Source organism: Pezoporus occidentalis, unplaced genomic scaffold (assembly GCF_034315485.1).
Source record: "Pezoporus occidentalis ecotype Australia unplaced genomic scaffold, CSIRO_AGI_Poc_V1 ctg36, whole genome shotgun sequence".
NCBI classification, from domain to species: Eukaryota; Metazoa; Chordata; class Aves; order Psittaciformes; family Psittacidae; genus Pezoporus; species Pezoporus occidentalis.
In genome coordinates this window covers 4,612,006-4,632,615 of record NW_026915591.1, presented here as the reverse complement: position 1 = coordinate 4,632,615, position 20,610 = coordinate 4,612,006, and the positions used below count along the sequence as shown (strand labels likewise).

The 20,610-nt window shown below is 37.8% G+C and overlaps 1 protein-coding gene across 3 annotated transcripts in view; it reads left to right on the top strand.

Moving 5' to 3' along the window:
• Positions 1-20,610, top strand: part of SIPA1L1 (signal induced proliferation associated 1 like 1) — a 214,769-nt gene that overhangs the window by 13,116 nt on the left and 181,043 nt on the right. For 2 of the 3 annotated variants that reach the window (XM_062630842.1, XM_062630840.1), the window contains exon 1: positions 7,810-7,912. The exons of the other annotated variant lie outside the window; for it this stretch is intronic. The gene's annotated coding sequence lies outside the window, so the exon portion shown is untranslated. Of the gene's footprint in view, positions 1-7,809; positions 7,913-20,610 lie in introns of those variants that run through there. 3 annotated transcript variants of the gene reach the window in all.

The window sequence follows — 20,610 nt, the reverse complement described above, 5'->3', positions numbered from 1 at the left end:
AAAAGACTCTTCTTATTCAGTACTCGATAAAAAAAAAAAAAAAAAGGGTTGATCTTTGCATGCATTCTACAACCACAACTGTCTAAAGTTATGGGAGGATGCTTTCAAATGTGGTACACACCGGTCTTTGTTACGTTTACCTTCATTTTGTTCACCATCCATTCTTAATGTTATGTCAGAACCAAAGCCTATTTCTAGTTTTGCAAAAGGGAAAAAATAATTCAATCCTAGTGAAGCAGATTCTTGTATTGTCTTTAGTCTTTCTGATGTGTGTGCACAAGTCCATGGGACCTGATGAAATCCATCCGTGGGGCCTGAAGGAGCTGGCAAATGAAGTTGCTAAGCCACTGTCCATCATATTTGAAAAATCATGGCAGTCAGGTGAAGTTCCTGATAATTGGAAAAAGGGAAATATAACCCCCATTTTCAAGAAGGGGAAAATGGATGACCCAGGGAATTACAGACCAGTCAGTCTCGCCTCCGTGCCTGGCAAAATCTTGGAGCAGATTCTTCTGGAAGGCATGCTAAGGCACACTGTCGTTGTTTAAGACCAGCTGGTAACTCAGAACCGCAGAGCAGCTCACTTCCCCACCTCCCCCCTTGAGCATTGTGTACAGTTCTGGTGTCCTCAACATAAATAGGACCTGGAACTGTTGGAGTGAGTCCAGACGAGGGCTATGAGGATGATCAGGGGACTGGAGCACATCCCGTATGAGGATAGGCTGAGAAAGTTGGGGCTGTTCAGCCTGGAGAAGAGAAGGCTGTGTGGAGACCTCCTAGCAGCCTTCCAGTATCTGAAGGGGGCCTGTAAGAATGCTGGGGAGGGACTCTTTGTTAGGGACTGTAGTGATAGGACAAGGGGTAACGGGTTCAAACTTAAACGGGGAAGTTTAGATTGGATATAAGGAAGAAGTTCTTTCCTGTTAGGGTGGTGAGGCGCTGGAATGGGTTGCCCAGGGAAGTTGTGAATGCTCCATCCCTGGTGGTGTTCAAGGCCAGGTTGGATGGAGTCTTGGATGACATGGTTTAGTGTGAGGTGTCCCTGCCCATGGCAGGGGGGTTGGAACTTGATGATCTTAAGGTGCATTCCATCCCTAATTATTCTATGATTCTGTGATAGATACAAACCCACAAATCTCTGTCTGGAGAATGCTTAAAAAAAGCCAACAACTCATTAAGATCTTTTCCTCTAATGGCATCATAAATGCTCTATTTGGATCTGTTTTATTAGACAGGGCTTGGAAATTGGGGCTCCTTCTGAAGGCATTTACATGTTTAAAGTTCTCAGTAATTGACCTTATTCTACTATGAGCTGTCATTTGTGTTTCAATACATGAATTGGCCTTCTCTTGAAATCTTTAAAGTCTCTGGACCTTCCTTTGGGAAAGGGTAGAACACTTTTATAGGCTTGTGATTAAGTGCGTTTTTTTGTTCCCCCCCCTTTGTTGTTCTTTCCCTCCAGTAGTGGCATTTATCAGTAATGTTTAGAAAGAGGAAGAAAGAATTGTCTTAGTGTTTCTTCTTTTTCATGTGTGATGAAACAGGAGTTGTCTTCTGTTCACATCTTCCCTGAGTTGAGGAGTCTTTCCTTGGCTTGGTTATTGGATTTCAGTAACTTATGTTTATGATATGGTACAGGCATCAAAGAAAACGCTCAAAATACTATGAAAGTATAGCTTAGTTTCTATGGATGTGTGTATACAGATCTCCCTGGATTTATGGAGGCTTGACTGACTCTGCACATGTGGGACCTTGGAGATCCTCTAGTCCAACCCTGCTGCTCAAAGCAGGGTCAGCTAGAGCAGGACTTTGTCTGGTTGAGCCATCTCTGAGGATGGCAACTCCGTAAACAAGTCTCTGACCTGTTTCAGTGTTCAGTTGCCATTAAAGTGTTCTTTTTTTCTATATTTACAGGATGCTTCTGATGTTTTATGTGCTGCAGTTGTATATCTGAACACTGCTTCAGCACGGTGCCTGTCAGGAGTCAAGGGAGAAGATTCTTCAGGGTACTATTCAGAAACTGTGTTTCATTGTTTGATATTTATTATTTTTCTGTATGTGAGCTACATAGCAACTGCAAGCTGGAGCTGCTTGTTGGATCTGTCCATTAGATAAGGAACAGAATGACAAAATCACTTTTTTGATCTGCTTGTCCGATACAACACTTACCTAATGTGTTACACTTTCTGAAAGCTTTTAAATATCATCCATGTCATTAGTGTCTTGCTAGCCTGTAGAAGCAGGTGACATAGTCCTTTTACAGCTATGCACCAAAGTGTTCATTCTTTCTGTGGAAGGTGGACAAATGCGTGCTTTAGACTGAATCTTGCATTTAGTTTGATCCATACATGTCAACCAGTCTGCTAGATGTCTGTTTTTCTTTTCGGGAGATGTAGCATGTTTTTTCATATGAAAATGGGGGAAAAATGCATAAAGACAGTTTACAGCTTCATCTCTGTACCTGCAGAAAAGATTGGTACCATAGTCTGAACTGTATTTCTTCAGGAAAACTGGTATTTTGTGTGCCTTGCTGTTCATTCTTCTATTTATCACACTTCCAGTGGTAGCTAACGCATAGCTTGGCCTTACAGTGAATTTTACAACTTGCTTTTAGGTGACATTGTTTTATTATATCAAATATGATGATGCACAGGTGGTTTTAGTGTGGAATGAGTGAGGTTTTCAAAGCAAGTGTTTTGTAGGTCTCTCTGTTGTGCTGCAGTAATTCACAGAATCACGCAGTACAGTTAGGGTTAGAAGGGAGCTCTGGAGGTGTAGTGCAACCCCCTGCCAAGGCAGGGCCACCTAGAGCAGGTTGCACAGGAATGCATCCAGATGGGTTTTGAGTGTCTCCAGAGAGAATCAGTAACTTGAGTAATCAGGATGCAGCAGTGAAAATTAAGATGAAAACTTTTATAGGTAGTCTCAAGACCTGTGACTGATTTAGGCTGACACAGGGGCCTCTGGAGGTCACCTGGTCCAACCTGCCCTGCTGAAAGTTTGGGTGGTGTAAAGTGGACGTGTAAAATGACAGTGGGCTTAGCTTGGTATTTGCTATAATCTCCCTAGGTAGGTACAGAAAGGAAAGTGATCCCCCAGGTTTTCTCCAGAGTAATAGACCTAAGTGTCTCAGCCTGTCCTTGTTTCTCATGTACTTCAGCCCCCTAATCCCTTGGTGATCTCTCTGCTGAACTTGCTTCAGTTCATCTTTCTTACACTGAGCAGTCTGAAGCTGGACACACTTATTCAGCGTGTGAAGTGTCACTTACCAGATTTAGACAGAGCACTGTAAGCACTGCAGGGCAAATATTGTTGCCTTAATCTTTACTACAGCTTGAGATGGTGCATTTTCAGAAATGCCTGTTTTTATTCTTTGACTTGTGAGGAACCTATGAATTATTATTATTTTTTTTTTTACCATATCACTGTTTCCAGAAAGGCTTATTTGCTTTGTCTAGCTTGTTTCCCGCAGCCTCAGATTTAATCAGTATATTTCTCACGCTCTAAAACTTTTTTCTATCTAAATTGAACTGGGTAGTCACACATCATTTTAGTTACCCTACTGATGTATTTTGCCTTGTGTGGCATGTTATATTGGCTTACGTTGTTTTTCTTGACATCGGGCATCAAGCAAACCATTGTGGTTGTCTGATTTTTTGAGTGGAAGAAAAGTAGTTTTCTGCCTGCTTTATTCTTAAGGTCTGCTTTCAATTTATAAATTGCTGTTTGTTTGATCTGCATGCAGGGATGTGCATTGCACCATATTTCAATGCGTCATAGTTAAAAGTCTGTAAAAGTCATACCAGAATAAATGTTTATGGAAGAAATGGGAAAGTGGGCATTCTCAGGAACAGGGATTAGGGGAACAAAAATGGTGGTGGGGAACAGGGAGGAGACTGTGGGTATATTATTGTCAAGCATTTATCAGTCCTTCACGTAACTAGTGGAAAAAGACACTCTGCCCTTGCAGTATCTTTTACCATATAGCTCGTGACATCCAGCAGGCTGGGTGGTGCTGCCAAAGCAGGAGCTAGCTGCGATGGATCTGTTTTGGTGCAAAGTCGAGGTCATCCATTCAGACCCTTGGCTTCGTTTCAGACTGCTCTTATGGTAATGTTTTTCAGTCCTATCACTTTGATTTTTGCCAAAGAATAGCTTGAGCAAAAGTCCTCTTGGGACCTGCACAACATTATTTTTGGCGACTGCAGCACTTGTGCCGTGGGCTGTTGGCAGGTTGAATCACTTGCTTCGTTTGTAAGATACCATGTAGTGTTTCAGGATGTAAGGACAAATCAGCTTGCAGCCTGAGCTTGTCACAGCTGTCTTGCCTTTCACCTCATGGGAAAAGATTTATCAAGAGTAATTATGTCTAATTGAGCCTCTCTTGCTGTCTTGCCAATGTTTCTTTTTTTTCTGTTAATTTGATCAGTGGGCATAGATGAGATAAAAGTGTAAACAGTGCCTCTCTGAATGGCTTCATGCTTCTTGGATTATTTAAATGATTCTTTTAATCTGCCATGAAATTATGTGGGTTGTCATGTGTAATTTCATCTTAACTCCAGTTTTCTACCTCTTGGACCATACTTTATTCCAATGAGGAAGGTTTGTTTATTTTTTTACCATCTGTACAGGGCAAACTTATTTTTGTAAGGCACCTGCAACTTGTTTTCTGTAGGAACAGGAGTGGGCTTTTGAAATTAGAAATTATAATTTGCTCTTTTAAAACAACTTGTAAAAGTGTGCACTGTCCATGAGAGGCTGGTCTGTGTTAAAACTGCAGCCAAGGCCATTTCTTTAAAACATCAGAGTAGTGCATGTCTGCTTTTTTTAACCTTTGTTTTATGTGGATGCAGGTGAAAATTGACTTCTCTCCACCCTATGCTCACCTGAAGGGTTCACGGTTATAAACTTTTTCAAGTTGGGAACTATTAAATGCATTTCTTATAGAAACTTCACTGTTCAGGAGCTTCTTAAAATGACACTGAAAGTGAAAAGGTTTATCAGCTGAGTATAAGTATAGCTAGTAGTGGTACTTTCTGCTTCTTTTTGATGGATTTTGTTTTTGTTGCTCAAATTCCTAACCTTACTGTTGAAATAATATTTATAGTAGTCATGAGTCAACTAAAACTAGCTAAACTTGTAGCAACCTACTTCTTAGTTTATATATGTAATTCATGAACATTTCAGGAGAAAACAAGGCTGCATTTTAGGGTTGGATGTCTCTGCCTTAATTTATATGAAATGGAGGTATCTTTTATGGGAAGCTGTGGAGATGTTTTTGTTTTTGAGTGAAGATCTGCCTGGTGTCTTGGATATCTTGAAATATAAATGGTATTTGTATTTTGAGGATGAGGAATTGGAAGATACAGTTAAGAGGAAAGGACATAAAACTCTCATTACTTCAGACTTGAGTTTTCTTTGAACTGCTGTGTATGTGGAATTTATTGTAGGACAGACAAAGTGAAGAAAATTTCAGTATGGTAAACCTGAATTAAATTTTCTTTCTTTGCCACTGCGTGCATTATTGAACTTTTTTTTTTTTCTGTTAAAACCTGGATATTCTTAGTACCAGAACATTAGAATGGCTAGAAATATTTGACTTGCAGCCTAAGCCAGTCTTTAGTTAGAGAGGGAGTTTTGCATATATGTGGGGATTATGCAAAAACTGCTGTCACTGTTTTATTCTAGGACAGTGGTATACCAGACAAACATGTAAGATATGCCTTGGCTGGAATAGGTGCATTAAGTTGGCTCACTTTTTTTGCTAAGAATGTTGAATCTGGAGATCCCACTGTTTGTATTTCTGTTTCAGTATATACCAGATGCAGGTTTAATTATGGAAACTAAACTTGCTTTAAAGCAACTATAGGAGAGGTGAATGTCCTGTTTTTATTTAGTCTCTAGCTTCTCAACTGGCAAATTTGAAGGAAAAATTCTAGCAAATGTAAATGATTTTAGTTTATCTCCACACCCTCAGAAAAAGCCTCAAAAACCATGTAACACCACCCTCCCTCTCAGAAAGCTGGAAGGAAAGTGGAGAAATTCCTGGTAAAATGCTTTCCTTATCTTGACAATTGTACAGAGTGGTAGTGCTGCTCTTCCTGTGCCCATTTGCTTGTAGAAGGTTCAGTGTGCCTCATTGATGGCATGTACAGTGCTCTTATCATGGAGTGCCTGGAGAGGCATATCCCAGGCTGCGATATGCCTCTTGCCAAAAGTAATGCATCAGCCTGGATTGAGCTGAGTGCTTTCCCTTTACATGATGCATGAAACTGTAAGGGATGCCTGTGTTTACAGTTCTTACACTTGATCATAAATTTGTGTTTAGTTGCTTGTGACTTTACCAGACTGATCAAAAATTGCTCGAGCAAATGGAATTCTTCCAGCGCTGAGGAGCAGAAGGTGCTAGTGGGGCACTAGTATTTTTCTGCTAACGCAATGTAAGGTTCTGTGGGCAGGTAGTCAGCATTGCTGATAGATTTTTATTTAGGCTGATGCTTTTGAGAAGTTGTGTAAAATTGCTTTGGTTGATGAATTTCATCCTTTCTTGACAATTGTTTCTATTTTCACTAGTGGGAAAATATATGATACCAAGTACTAGCTTCATTAATCTGTTTTTGTGCATAAAATGGAGGCTGTTTTTGAAAGTTAAATTCCACTTTACATAATTACATCCCATGCTAAGCAAGTGGATCAAACAGTCATTAACTGAACCATTGAGTAATGGCCACTGGTAGAGGAGAGAAATTAATGGGCAGAAGGGGTCTGCTGCTGTTGAACTCCAGACCCCGTACCAGGTTGCCTTTTGGTTTGTAGCCTTTTCCAAGAAAGAACGCTACTGATTTGGCATGCTGCTTTATAGTGTGGCTACTGATCACTGCATCTCCTGAAAGGTACGCCTTAATGCTAGCTTGCAGAAAAGCAGAAGTAAAATCTGATGTTGGCACATGTGCTCCAGGTATAACATTTCCATATTTTTAAATCGAAGCTAATAAAAAATGTTATTAATGCTTGCAATTTTTGTATTTTATTGTGATTATGACTGTCAGTTAACTTGCATGTAAGAAGTTTCTTGGCTGTATACATTTGCAGGCACATAAATGTTTCATTTTTAGAATTTGATGATTTGCAGGTCCTGGTCATATATAAAAGGGAAATTGAGTTACAAAACTTGAAGTAGGCCAGTGCATCTAAAGCTACTGCTGTACCACTGCTGGCAGACATTACTAAAGGTCCCATTCAGTATCAGAGGAAGGGGGAGAGAAACCACCCACCACCAAGCACAAAACCATGCGTTATTTCTGCTAACAAACATACGGATCTGGCAAGTTCTCTTGCCATCTTAAGGTATCTGTTCCTGTAGCAGAACCAAGTGGTTTAGGGCTGAGTTACTCCAGTGCTTGTTGCTGTTATTACTATGGGATGTGAATGGGTGATATTTCAGCAGCACAAGTTGAAACTGGTGGCTCAGGTGAAGGGTGATCTTGCCAAAAGGGACTATTTTTTTGTTTTAAACAAATTGCACAAATTGATTCCTTTTGTATAACTGAAGGAATATTGAAGCATATGGTGCATCCGTAACTGAACTTGCCATGTACTTTAATTCAGTTTCAGTTCCCTCTGTGGATTGGTCAATTGCTTGTATAGTTCCAGATGTAAAATTTTTCTTGATAAGCCTTTTACAAAAGAACAAGTTTAAAGTACCTACTTTGGAGGAAAAAGGGTTTTTATTTTTTTTTTAATGTATGTCTGTGTGTGTCATGATGCTGTTTCCATAAGATCACATCTCGAAATTTTGATGTATTTTAGGTGAAAACCATTCTTTGGACTGGACCAGATAATAACTCTAACAGGAATAAAAATCTGAAGAATTCTGTGAACCTACAGCTGTCTAAAGGAATTGATGAGCAGGGTAAGAATTCACTTATCTTGCATAAACCTTACCCTTGTGGATATTTGGCTACTGTAATACAGAATATGCCACTTCCTGCTACATAAATGGGAAAAACGAAGGCAGTTATGAAGGGTGAAGACAGCAGCCACATTCAGTCTTCCTCTTTCCTAGTATAAGACAAAGTATCATCGTTCTGAATACTTAAACCTGAAAATGGTACTGGAAGACATGAAGTCTTCTACACAGTACAGATACACGGTGGCAGAACGTAAAGTTTGGTGAGGGAAAGATGAATTGTTTGGTGTCTGTTTACTTCGAAATGTAAGGACAAAGTGAAGTGCTGTGTTGGCTATGAAATTGGGGGAAGTAGAGCATTTTTTTTAAACTGGCTTTAGTATATGGGTGTCATGACTCAAGAACTTCAGGGAGTTGGTCTGGGTTTGGAATACTCTAAAATGCATGTCATTTGATTTTAATATCTGACAATAAAAAAAAGCTTTTCAAAGTTTTGCCTGGTAATTTTTTTTTGCAAGCAGTAGAAAGCTCACATTGTAAAGAAGCTTGAACAGGAAAAGGCTGACAGCGAAGCTTCTTGTTTCTTCTGAAGATCTATCTGACAGTGTATAGTTAAACTGTACTGGATTTTTCTGTTATTTCTCTTGACTTCTTTAGCTTCATAGCTATAGGTGATTCATTGTAACAGCTTCTGACCTTCTGTTCTTGGGAGCTCTATGTTGTTAATGGACCAAAAGCAGAATGGCTTTATAAAATATACATTGTGGGAATTTAGAGCGTTCTTGATGGACAGGAAGGATAATCCTGTGGCAGAATTGACTTACTATAGTGACTTTCCACTTTGAAGCTTTTATTTGTACCAAAGAAAATGTAATTCCTGCAGTGCAGTGCGAACATGGATTTAGCTTAATTTTCCTTTTTAAACATGAAGAATTTCTGTGCTTGACATGATGGAGCAGGGGGAAAGTAATTTGCCTGTGTGCAGGTGGATCTTTTTCCTGTTTCCTAAAACAAGGACAGCTGAGGGAAGAGTAAAGGTCATTTAAATATACTCACTGCTGTTACAGATAAGCTAACAATAATTTAGGTCCTCTTTGCTCCTTGCAGATTAGAAAATTACTGAAAATGTTAATAACGTTTTCCTTAGTGTCTTATTTTGAGGAGTACTTAGATTCTTCAGCACAATGAGTTCAGTTATTCTTCCCTAAATCGTTTATACTTCGTCTTTAATTGCAGTTTGGGCCATTTTTGATAGAAGGTTATTTTGTGAATTTATAAGCTTCTTAGGGAATCACTACTTAAGATGAACTATATGGAGTTACCCCTTGTTAATCTATTGCATACCAAACGGCCCTCTTTTCGAATGTTAGCCAGTCTCCAAAGGAGCAATGCATGGTTAAGATGGAATATAGTTGTGTTGGGGCTTTTGTTTGTTTCTCTTGTTTGGTTGTTGGTTTTGTTTTGCTTAACCTCGTATAAGCACCTAAGACTGAAATGTGTTAAAGTGCAGGTTTTGGAAGCTGAGATTTCATTCACTTTCCTCTGTAGTTTTGATGTTGACAAATGTGTCTCCCAAATCTGACAGCCTAGGAAGAGGACTTGCAACTTAATGTAATATGATGAGCTAGGGTGATGTGTGTGTCAGATCTGTACCTGAAACTGCATTATGACTGGCCTTTTTTACTGCTAGATTTTGCTTCTAGGCCTCCCTCCCGGGTATGTCACTGCTGTACAAGTCATTGAGTTTGTCCTCTGCCTCATACATGCTTGCACAATTCAGAAGGCAGTAGAGAGGCAAGAAGCTGCAGCAGAAGATTTGCTCATCAAACCACATCCTAAAAATAATGTGGTGATTTTAGGTGTCTCTGGGTTGCCTTCTCTGAAGACCAGCAAAGCTAGTAAATATGTTTTTAATGAGCAGCATACAGAACTGGAAAAGGAAATCGCTTATCTGAAAATCTGAAAGTTGGTATAACTTTTATTTGTCAAACAAAAACCATAGGTTATAAAAAATGCAACCTCAGGGGTATAGTGCAGCTGCTGTCTCATTCTGAGAGAATTCACAGCCACAATTTTTCTGTAATTCTCTTGGTTTTATATCCTTCTGCAGTGAGGATGTTAATTGAGGCTGCTGTGGGTCATTTTGGACACTAGAAACTGGGATAAGACAGTCTCTTTCTTCACACAATACACAGCTGTTGGATAAGAATAATCTACTTACTTTTTAAACTGTACTTGAAATCTAAAGGTGACAGGGTCCTTGGTTTTCCCTTCATTTTTTTCCCCTTTTTCACCCTTCACTGGGAGTGCATCACTCCTTTCATTTGTGAGTACAATTTGGAGGTGGGGGATCAACCCACCTAAACATCATCAGTAATCTGAGGTATTTATGAATTTTCTGCATGTTCCTTTCTTTTATTCTCCTTCTTCAAATCTGTATTACAACAGCATGGGTGTCACTGCAATCTTTGTGTGTGTCAGATTGCTTCTGTGAGTGCATTCCAACAGGTGTGTTGTTTTTGTTTTCCTGGCATTTATTTTGCAATTTACTAGGAGCATAATGCTTTACATCTGTATTTCAGTCTAGTTCGAACAAGTTTAGCTCAAGTAGTGGTTGAGTTGTGGTTTTGATGGAATGCTTGTTTGGCAGGCTTTGTCTGTAAGTGCTTTGGTGTTTTCAGCACAGATTTTGGGGCAGCCATAATGCAGTTGCATAATCTTAAACTATGTGTTTTACAAATAGCAGATGTTTATAAGGATTGAATGCAAGCCTTGAGCAGTTGAAGAATTTGGTGCATGATCATGTCAGCATCTCAGGCTTTATTTAAAAAAACTTTTTTTTTAATCCATTAAATGTGTAGTTCAACCTAATACGAATCTTCTGATGATGCAGTAATGCGTGGGATTTGTTTCAGGTTTTTAGGGGCTCCTTACTGAAGTGTCTTGTTCAGCTTGGGTTGCTAGTCTGTGGTTTCAGGTGACTCATTTGTGATCCTTGTGACATTCCACCCTCTATTCTGCCCCAAATGGTGGCCAGGAAACTTTGTTTTAATAGGGGAGAGTTCTGATCACATTCAGGAAATGCTGAATATTGTAAATACTGAAAAATGAGAGAACCACACTTGTTTTGATGATCTGAGAGTGACTTAGATGCTTATTGTTTGAAACTGTTTTACATGTGGCAGTTTTGGGGCCTGTTAAATCTAAGACTTAAATACTGCTAAAGCTGTACATAACAGCTCTCCTCTCCCCTGTTTTTTAAATTCTTACTATGAGGTTAAAAATGTAAGAAATGCTGTATTGCAAGCAGTTATTTTTAGTTTTCTGCTAGCTTCAGGACTGCCAATGCTGCAGATGACAGATTTGGGGTGTTATATTAATAAGTGCCTGAGCCTCAATGAATTCACTTCTTGACTCAAACTGTAATCCTGACCTTGATGATGTCATGTGATCACAATTATATATTGTGGAGAAGAAAGTTGCTTTTAAATTTCTTGTTAAATTCTGATTATTGAGATGTCACCAATCCTTGAATACCATAGATGACTTTTTCCTGCTTGTGTTCATGATTTTAGCTGTTTCTTTTTTAGTTCTCCCAAGGCTGTAATTGTCCTTAATTTTTGTTTGTATGAAATCTGATTGTTTGTCACTTTTTCTCTAGTCTCTCTATTATCTTTGAACAATGTGAGTGACAAACAGTAGTCAAGAACAAGGATGGTAGATTGTATGTAGCAGTGATTTCTGTTTTGTTTTCCTTTCTAAAGTATCCCAGTTCTTTTCACTTGCCTTTTGATAGTGGAAAGCTGATATTTTCAGTGAATTATCCATAGTGACTTCAGTTGTTTTTTATCTTCCTGAAGGCTTAACAAATGTGAAGCCTGATAATATGTAGATTCACTTGAGGTTATTTTTTCCCTTCCTTTTAAATTTGTTGGCAATGGATTTGATTTCACAATCAGCCTGTCACTGTGTAAAGCTTCTGTAGCTATTCACAGAATCTTTCAAACAAGATTCTTCTGACTAATCTGAGAATCTCACGCTGTTTAGCTTTGCAAAGCTCATAAAAGTTTCTGTATCTGTCAGTTTGCTTCATGTTGCTGAGCATGGGTCAAAGTGGAGATCCTTGAGAAAGCTGATCATTGCAACATCCTATTCCCTATTTCATTTCATTTTATTTTATTTTATTTTATTTTATTATTTTATCCTTTGGTCATAATTTAAAAAAATCTCACTGCTTCTGCTATCTCCCCCTTCATGTTTATTGATGCGTTATAATTTCCAGCTAATTTGTTATTCTTTCAGCCTTTGAGAACTTGATTTCTTTAAGACCCTTCAATGAGAGATCTTGCTGTTCCTTTTAACTTCCGTGTATATTCTTGAACTTTTTGGATATATCACATTGAATAGTTTTGGATGCTAAAACCATCTTAAATGGCTGGGCCACTCTTTCTGGAAACCAGGGTGCTTTACTATGTACATTATTGTAACGAAATGATGATGTTTTTCTTTGAACAGGCAAGCAAAGTAAGATGAATATAAAAAGTATCTCTAGCGGAGCCAAAAGGCACACCTTGTAGTTGTGGCAATAGCATGAGATAACTCTGAATGCGTTTTAACCTGTTTCGTTATGCTGCCTCAGTTTCATTATACTGCCCAGGCTGCCGCACAGTAGAACTGGAAATATTTGAAAGACACACGTTCCCTGCCAGTTGTGAGGCAACCACACCCTGGCTTGTTTGCTCTTATGAAGGTGCATTTTTAATACTGTAAACAGTTCCTTGTGGTTGCTGTGTAATAAGCTGATTTAATGAAGTTTTTGAAAGGAACGCATACTGTAAATCATAGCTTTACTTAACAGGTTCTTTTGTTTGAACACTTTGAACTGTTGAATAAAATGTGTGGCTGCAATTAAGTTTAACCATATATGTAGTACTGTGATACAGCTGAGGCAACTCTTTGTGTCTGTTCCTTGTGCTCAGGTGGTGGGGAAGTCTCCCAGGGTGCTGTGTTCCCCAAACCTTCCTCCTCACCCTCACTGACTGGGTAAATCAATATCCTCCAAGTTTACAGGCACATTTTAGACCTGCCAGTATTCCAGTAACTGGCTTGGGTCCCAGTAGCTGGTCAGAGCTGTGCTACTGTAGAGAGGTGCCTAGTATGAGTGTTTTGAGAGCCAGTATGGTAATGTGAAATAGTAATTTGCAATAGATTTTTGGGCTATTGGAGAGGCATCATGTTGGATTTCACTTAGCAAGGGGAAGATGCTTAGAATTATTATACTCTGTTTGCCTTTAGAAGTATTTCTATAAGACTAATATAAAACATGAAAAAGGAAATCTATTGGTTGGCCTCTAGGGTTGCAAAACTTCAAATATGCTTGTGAAGTAGTACATGAGTGAAGTTGTTTCTGATAGTGTCTCGAGTGATACATGTTAATTCTCAAGTGATGTTCTGAGAAGTCACAATCCTGATGTAATTAGTGTTTCGTGGATGATAATGCTTGTGTAAGTTGATTTTGCTTTTGAAAATTAATTGCAATTACAGAATGATGCTCTGTGATAAGTATGTTCTCTTGTGTTGCACAAAAAATAATTATGTGACTGCAAGATAAACCAGACAAATCCTCCCAAGATTTGTGTTGGTATCCACAAAGAGAAAATCCTCCTTTTTTGACTTGTTCTTGGACATGAAATCATGGTAATATTGGGGATACTTGATGCTTTTACTTTTACCTAAGAATGACTTTATTTTGTGGTCGCTGGCTGCATTGCTTTCTACCAAAGCATCTAGTCTTTTATTTCTGGGTGCGTCTATAGTTAAAAGTAGTGCCTGATGGTGAAAATGCATACGTTGATCTCTCGAAGTGTGCCCTCAAAACATAATTATTACTCAGTAATAGACTAAGGAAATCTTTTATAGTGTAACAGTGCTTTTTCCATTGTTGTATAGGTTCCCATGGAATTTGTTTTAACAGTCTTGTTACCTTGAAATGAATTCAGATATCCCAAATCATTGTTGCAGATGGTCAGCAAGCATACATTTTTATTTAAGTTTTTCTGCTGCTTAAGGAATCAGTCAAACTTTTTTTTTGTTGGCAGCTCAAGTGCTAAAACACAGAATGGCATTTTCCATAAAAATGTACCAGATCATGCAACTGCTGTGCAGTGATCAAATAGTTTTGTCTGAAGCGTGAGGAAGATGGGAAATGAACTAAACATGTTGTTCTGTGCACTTGAATGCCTTCAGTTTACCTGCTTTATGCTTTTGATTACTGCTTGTCCTTTACTACTTTCTATATTCCATACCAAGGTAGGTCCTGGGACTCTGCTGTAGTTCAACAGCAGTTCTAAGAATCTGCCTTGGCTTTCATAGATAAGATGGTTTACAGGTAAAATAAATTTACGTACAGTACTTGAAGATTTTAGTATTATGAAGGTGGGGAAAACAAAAAAATTCCAAAACCCTGCCTAAAAGCTTTTATGGGTAAATTTCCACAATCAAATACTCACTCTCTTGTGTCTGTCTTTTATTTTGAAATTGATGCTTATAGGGTTCTTTTATTTATTGCTACTGACCTTCTCTGCTGATGCTAGTTGTTAGTCATGACAACTTCTGTACAGGGTGGACTGCAGGCTGACCATAAACTGCAAGCTGATCATAAGGAACTGAAGATAACCTGTGAATTGACTGCTGTAACGAACTGAAATTAATCTGTGAACTACTTCATCCAGGAAGTTAATGGTCCCTCCAAATTACCTGGCTGCCATTGTTACTTAAAATGGAGCAGTTTTGGGTAATCTGGGAGAATATGAAATTTAGGAAATTACATGCTATTTCTAGATTTGAGCAAAGCTCTACTGTCGTTCATGTATATTTATATATTTGCATACGTATGCATATTTTATTCAGAAAAACCCCTACCTTCTCTGTTCTATAAAGAATAGTACTACTTTCTGCTATTTATTTCTTGTTAATTGTTGGGGGAGGAAGTAGAGAGTGTGATATGACTAACCTACATTACAACTATAGTATTAATTATTTTTTATACTGACTCTTCATCGATAAAAGAACAACTTAAATGTATTTGTTGTAATTAGCTGATGTAAGTAATTACATTCTCATTGCACTTCTATGATAATCTGAGTTTTAAAAACAGAAGCAGTATTATCTCAGTATGCCATGTTACTGTGTGTAATAGGCTATAATAAAACAAAGCTAATTTTGAAACTATGTTCAAGAAGACTTTTCTTCACACTTGGAGTTTTGTGTGCCAGTAAAGAAATTTTAGCAAGTTTTTCGTTAGTTAATGGATTTGGCAATAAAAATGTCTTGAAATTAATTCTAGGAATCTGAGGCATCCTTGACACATTCAAGAAAACAAATATAATGTACGTACAGTTTAATTGTGGATGACATCAAGCCTCACTAGCTACGCGGTCATGGCAGTTGACACTATATGGGGTTTAGCACTGGAGCTGAATCTCTGTGGGCTGCCTGGTGCAGAACAGTGTATTTATTTAATGAAGGGCTCTATTTCTGAACTTCCCTTGGTAAGCTGCAGTTGGCTATTGAGGTTGAAAGATTTAGTGTAGGATTTAATCTTCTAAACCAATGTACAAAATTTTAGGGATAGCTTGTAAGATTCTAAAATTGGGAAGTTGCTAAAACAGAAAATAGTGCTTTTGGCTAAAACGTTTTTGAAGTAGTCCACTGATGAAAAAATTATAAGTATCTAAAAATCATAAAACTGAAAGCCTCCTTAGCATACGTGACTCTGCCAGTGAAGATAAAGTCAAGAGCAGGTCTGTTTGATGTTTCAGGGTTTCAGCTGTGTACTGTACTAAGCCTTACTGACACATTAAGAAAAAGTAGCATTGTATTCTTGGATTTCTGGAAAGGTTTCATTATCAGAAGGCTTTAAAAGCAAAGCTTTGTCGTTATGACCAATTAATGTACAGTGCTGTCCTGCCAAAGATTATTTGTTATAGTTTTGGTTATACTCTATAACAAATTATGTTGAGATCAATACTGGTAGTAAGAATTCTAATTTTAGACTTGTTTCATTTTTTTCAGGGTTTGCATTTCTAAGGTAGGTGAACTTTTTATTTGAAACTTTCTTCACAAAAAGTTTTTCTTATTTCTGAGGGACAATTTTCAAACATACCTTTTGAGTATGAAGTAGGTGAATGCTGTGTTATAGTGACTTATTTACGATGGTACACTTGTAAACTGACTAATGTCTTACCTTGTGTTTTGCAAAATATGTTAGTGACTTTTCATTGAATTCTTAAAGTATAATTCAAAAGCAGAAAGCTTATCTTGGGGGGCGGGGGGGAAGGAAGGGGGAAAGAGTGTTACCACCTCTTGAAATCCACTTGTTTCTACAGCATAATTTCATGCAAATATACAAATGTTTAAAAAAGGAAGTTTTGAGTTGATGACAGTTCTATATGGATAATGAGCAGAAGACTGTTTTATTGCATTGTACGACTGCGGTGGCCATGAACGTGTGCATTGAACTTTTATTTATTGCTCTAATTTATAAGTGCCCACTTTCTCTTTGTGGAGACACAGGCTGATATTTTGTATGGTAAGTATTTTTACTGTGTAGAGTAGGGGTAGAAGATCTTTTAGAGCCAAATAGTGTGGTCCAGCTTCATTTACCTTATAGGTGCATAAAAAGCAGCTACGAAGTTTAAACCACAAAGGCAGTAATCAAAGAGAATTTATTTTTCCTCCCAGTTCCTAGAAGAACGGTAGAAACAAGTAATACAGAACAACTTGAGAACTTAGTTCCTGTACTAAACATTATTCCACCAAGACTGGCTTCTACATTATTGTAATAATATGTATTATTATAATCATACATAACCATGTATTTTTATGTATGTGTATATGTATCTTTCAGAGTGCTTATGGTCTTCATACTCTACAAAAAGAGTTGCTGGATACTGTATGTTTACTGTCATGCCTGGTTAATAAACTTATTTCATCGAGTAAGTCCATTTGTTCCTGGAAAGTGTCTGGTTATAGAAATCTGAGTAAGAAAGTTTATCTAATAGCTTGAGCTATGAATTAGGCTTGCAGCTGCATGGAAGTCCTGGATTTCAGGAAATCAGCTTTTGAGGAATTGAAGGTGGTGTGTCTCTTCCCATATTTAATGGTTCTATTCCCTGCTACTAGTGGTCCTATCAGAAGTATGTTACTCTGCAGAACATATGCTGTAAAACTTTTATCACTTCATACGCATCTATAAAGGACAAACTCAATGGACAGACCTCCGGTACTGTTCTTTTTATCCTTTTTATGAACCAATCTTTCCTTCTGCTCAAGATACAATTCCTCATCTGTTTCCAATGTCAAAGTATAGACAAAGAGCTTTGAAACCAGTAATTACTTCAAGGCGTGTGAGAGAAATATCTTGCTTTGGAATCATCAGTCTATTTTTGCTCATGCTCGCTGTGTTTATTGTATCTTCTCCATTCTTTAGTGTTGTTTTTTTTTCCAGTGAAAAATAGGGCAGGGTAACACAAACACCATTTTAAAGTTATTTATTTTGAGTTACAAGGCCTGAAGACTTTGTTACTCAGCAAGTGAAATTAATTTTCAGAGTATGGATTCTGATGTTTGCGTACGTCTTATATACTAGGCTTCAGGTTGGGGTAATATTGTATTGGCTTCAGTCCCCATGTAGCACAGAGCTGCTTTGTGAGGAGCACTGACTTCTTTGTAGCCTGCCAAAAAGTGTATGTGGGTTGGCGGCACAAATGCCATCCTTTGGATGGAATTTTTTGATGCCAGGATTAAGCCACAGAAAGTGGAAGGAAAAAACAACAATGCTGAATCTGTTAAAGTTAGTCCCTTCAGTATATATATAATGAAAAATAAAAGCCAACGGTTGCTTGATGGGTGTTTCTTAACATTTAGACACGATAATATTTTCCAAAGCATTTTGAATTGTGGGTGGTATCTTTCAAAAATAAAACAAAATTAAACATTTCAGTAAGTGTGCTGAGTAAGCATTAAATATTGAAAGTAAAAATTACCTAGTTCTTTTAAGTTCTTTGCCTTCTGTCTTCAACTAGAATTTTGGAGTTACCAGGTGCTTTGCAGTTCGGTATTTGGTTTGCTGCCTCAAGAGGGAATAGTACTAAAGTCACCATGCTCCTTGATCCAAGTTTTGTGGTAGCTGTATAAGGCTCTTAAAGTTTGTGAGCACAAAAGGCAGGGTGAAGGGCAAGTCATGTAAGTTATTTCATGAATGCAATGGGATTCGAAATGTCTGAGAATATAATGTTTTCATTAAATATCCCATTTCCTACTACATAGTTTTCTAGCACAGATACTGATTTCCCTGGTGGAGGAAACACATTGTTCTGAAACCACAAGCAAAAAAGTAATTCAGCTAAAATTTCACAAAGAGTTCTAAAATTAGAAACCTGTATTGAAGGTGAGCTTTGGTCTGTGTAGCAGGTTGCAGAACTGAGTCCTGAAATTCTCTAAATGTACATCATGTTCAAAAGGCAACTCCCACAATGCGTGCAGTTGGAGAATGTTCTGTGTAGTTTTGGTTTCAGCCAAAGGTAAAACAGGGTCCCATGCCTCACCATAAGGTTGAGGCTTTTATCAAAGAGGCAACCTAAAATTGCACTGCTGCTACAGAATTTCTTTCTGCTGAAGTGTTATACTTTCCTTCCTTGGAATAGTATTGTTAGATTGGCATATAGACAGTTAATCACACCAGGTCATGGATCTGAGCAGGCTTTGTTTTTTTGGCTACTTTTATTTTTTTGCCTCTCAGTCAGAGCAGCAAAGTGATCCAACTTGCTGCTTACTACATACTAGTGTGGACACAAGGGAGGTCTGAGATTGTGTGGCTGAGACAGAGCATCTTCTGCCAACCAGTGCAGTGCTGGGTAGTCCTAATGCAGTTGTGAAATTTCAGTATTTTGCTTCTTGTGGTGTTACAGAAATTTGCTTTTGCACATCTTAATATGATCAGCCATGTAAAGCTTAATGAGCTCAACTGTGTTCTGAAATCTTTTTAAAAAACTTCCAAATTCTGAATCACTCTCTTCCTTCCTTCCTTCCTTTTTATCCTTTATAGAAACAATCTGAATTATTTTCTACAGTTTTGTTGCATCAACTTCCTTTCTGTATCTGACCGGTATTTTCAGAAAGCAGAGAATTATGATAGGTTGGTGTTCTGTGGTGTTTTGTTTTTTTTTTTTTAATAAATCTGCAAGACAAGAAAACCCTATTGCCTGATAGGGCTTGTTCAATTAAAGTAAAAAATAAAAATAAGAAGTTTGTTTTCATTTTAAATAGTGATAAAGCGTATCAGCTCAAAAGAGCTCTTTGTGCTGGTTACAGTATATTTTTGAGGGAATGTATTCAAGTAAATGTCATATAAAGGAACTGTCAAAATCACAATTGGTTTCAAAAAGTACACAGCATTTTCTGAGTATTCAATTCATTGTTTTCTTGTTTGGTATTTTGTTTGCTATGCCTTCATAAAAGATTACTATATTGTGCCTTAACTAGATGTTGTTTTTTATAAAATGCATTGTGTAACTTGTTTGTTCCTTGGCTTCCTTCTGGGAAGGATGTCCTGTATTTGTTTACATCTGTGGATTGCTATACTTTCTCATCAATGTTGTGATTACTATTGCATTTAATATTTTCACACTTTTATGGTGAAAAGATTTGACAGCGAGTTGTTGGACTGTTCATCAGAGATGTTTTGAAAAGAGAGCTCAACTAAAACCAGTGGTAAATGTGAAATTAGCAAATATTTCTGAAATGAGTAGTGTGTTAGACTGGGGGGTGTTCAGATTGGGTGCACATTGGCTGCAGAAAGAGAGGTGTGAAGCAGACACAGTCACAACATGTAAGTATTGTTAAGAGAAGGAGACTCTTGTGTAGGGGCTTTGTGTGACCGTGTTAGGGTTAGGGTGCAACAGTGTTCTGGCAATTCTGGATGTGTATCCTCCTCCTTTCCTGTTTGTACTTCTGGAAAAAAAAAATAAACCATGCTATTCAGTAGAGCTTCTTCTAGGCTTCAAGTATGCCCGTTTGGAAAGTAAAAGTGGCAGAATATCTGGATTTGTGTCAGTTTCTTTATTCCTTGCTTCCAAGTAGGTGGTTATCAGGAAATCTTACAGTCCTGAGTTTGTTAGAGATAAGAGTAAAGAAAGAGTGCTGGAAAACAATTTTAAGTCACTTACGTGAAATTTAACTTGAGATTCTGCTTTAGAAAAAAGGCCATATGCTGAAAAATGTCAACACATGTTCATAGGAATGAGTAATTGTGAAGTGGAACTTGACTTAGCTCCCTTACTGTTCATATTCATTTAAAAATCCCTTAAGATTACTTTTTCTAAAGTAAATTGCTGATGTTTGTTTGTCTAGTCCCTTAGATAACTAAATCTTGTGGTTGGTACAGAATAGCACACTATTGGGCTGTTAAATAGAAAAGATAGGGATGATTTCTAAATGAATATGCTAAAAATAACTTTCCAGAGCGTAGACTTGAGTGCTACTGTGAGCACGGTGCAGATGCTCATAATTGCCTTAGTGAACATGATGTATTCTTTTTCTATTTAAAAAATGGCAATGAAGTGTGCTCTGTCACTGGTGCTGAATGCACTGTTTCATAAGGAATTCATAGTTTTGTGTCTGTGTTTAGGAGGATCTTGGGT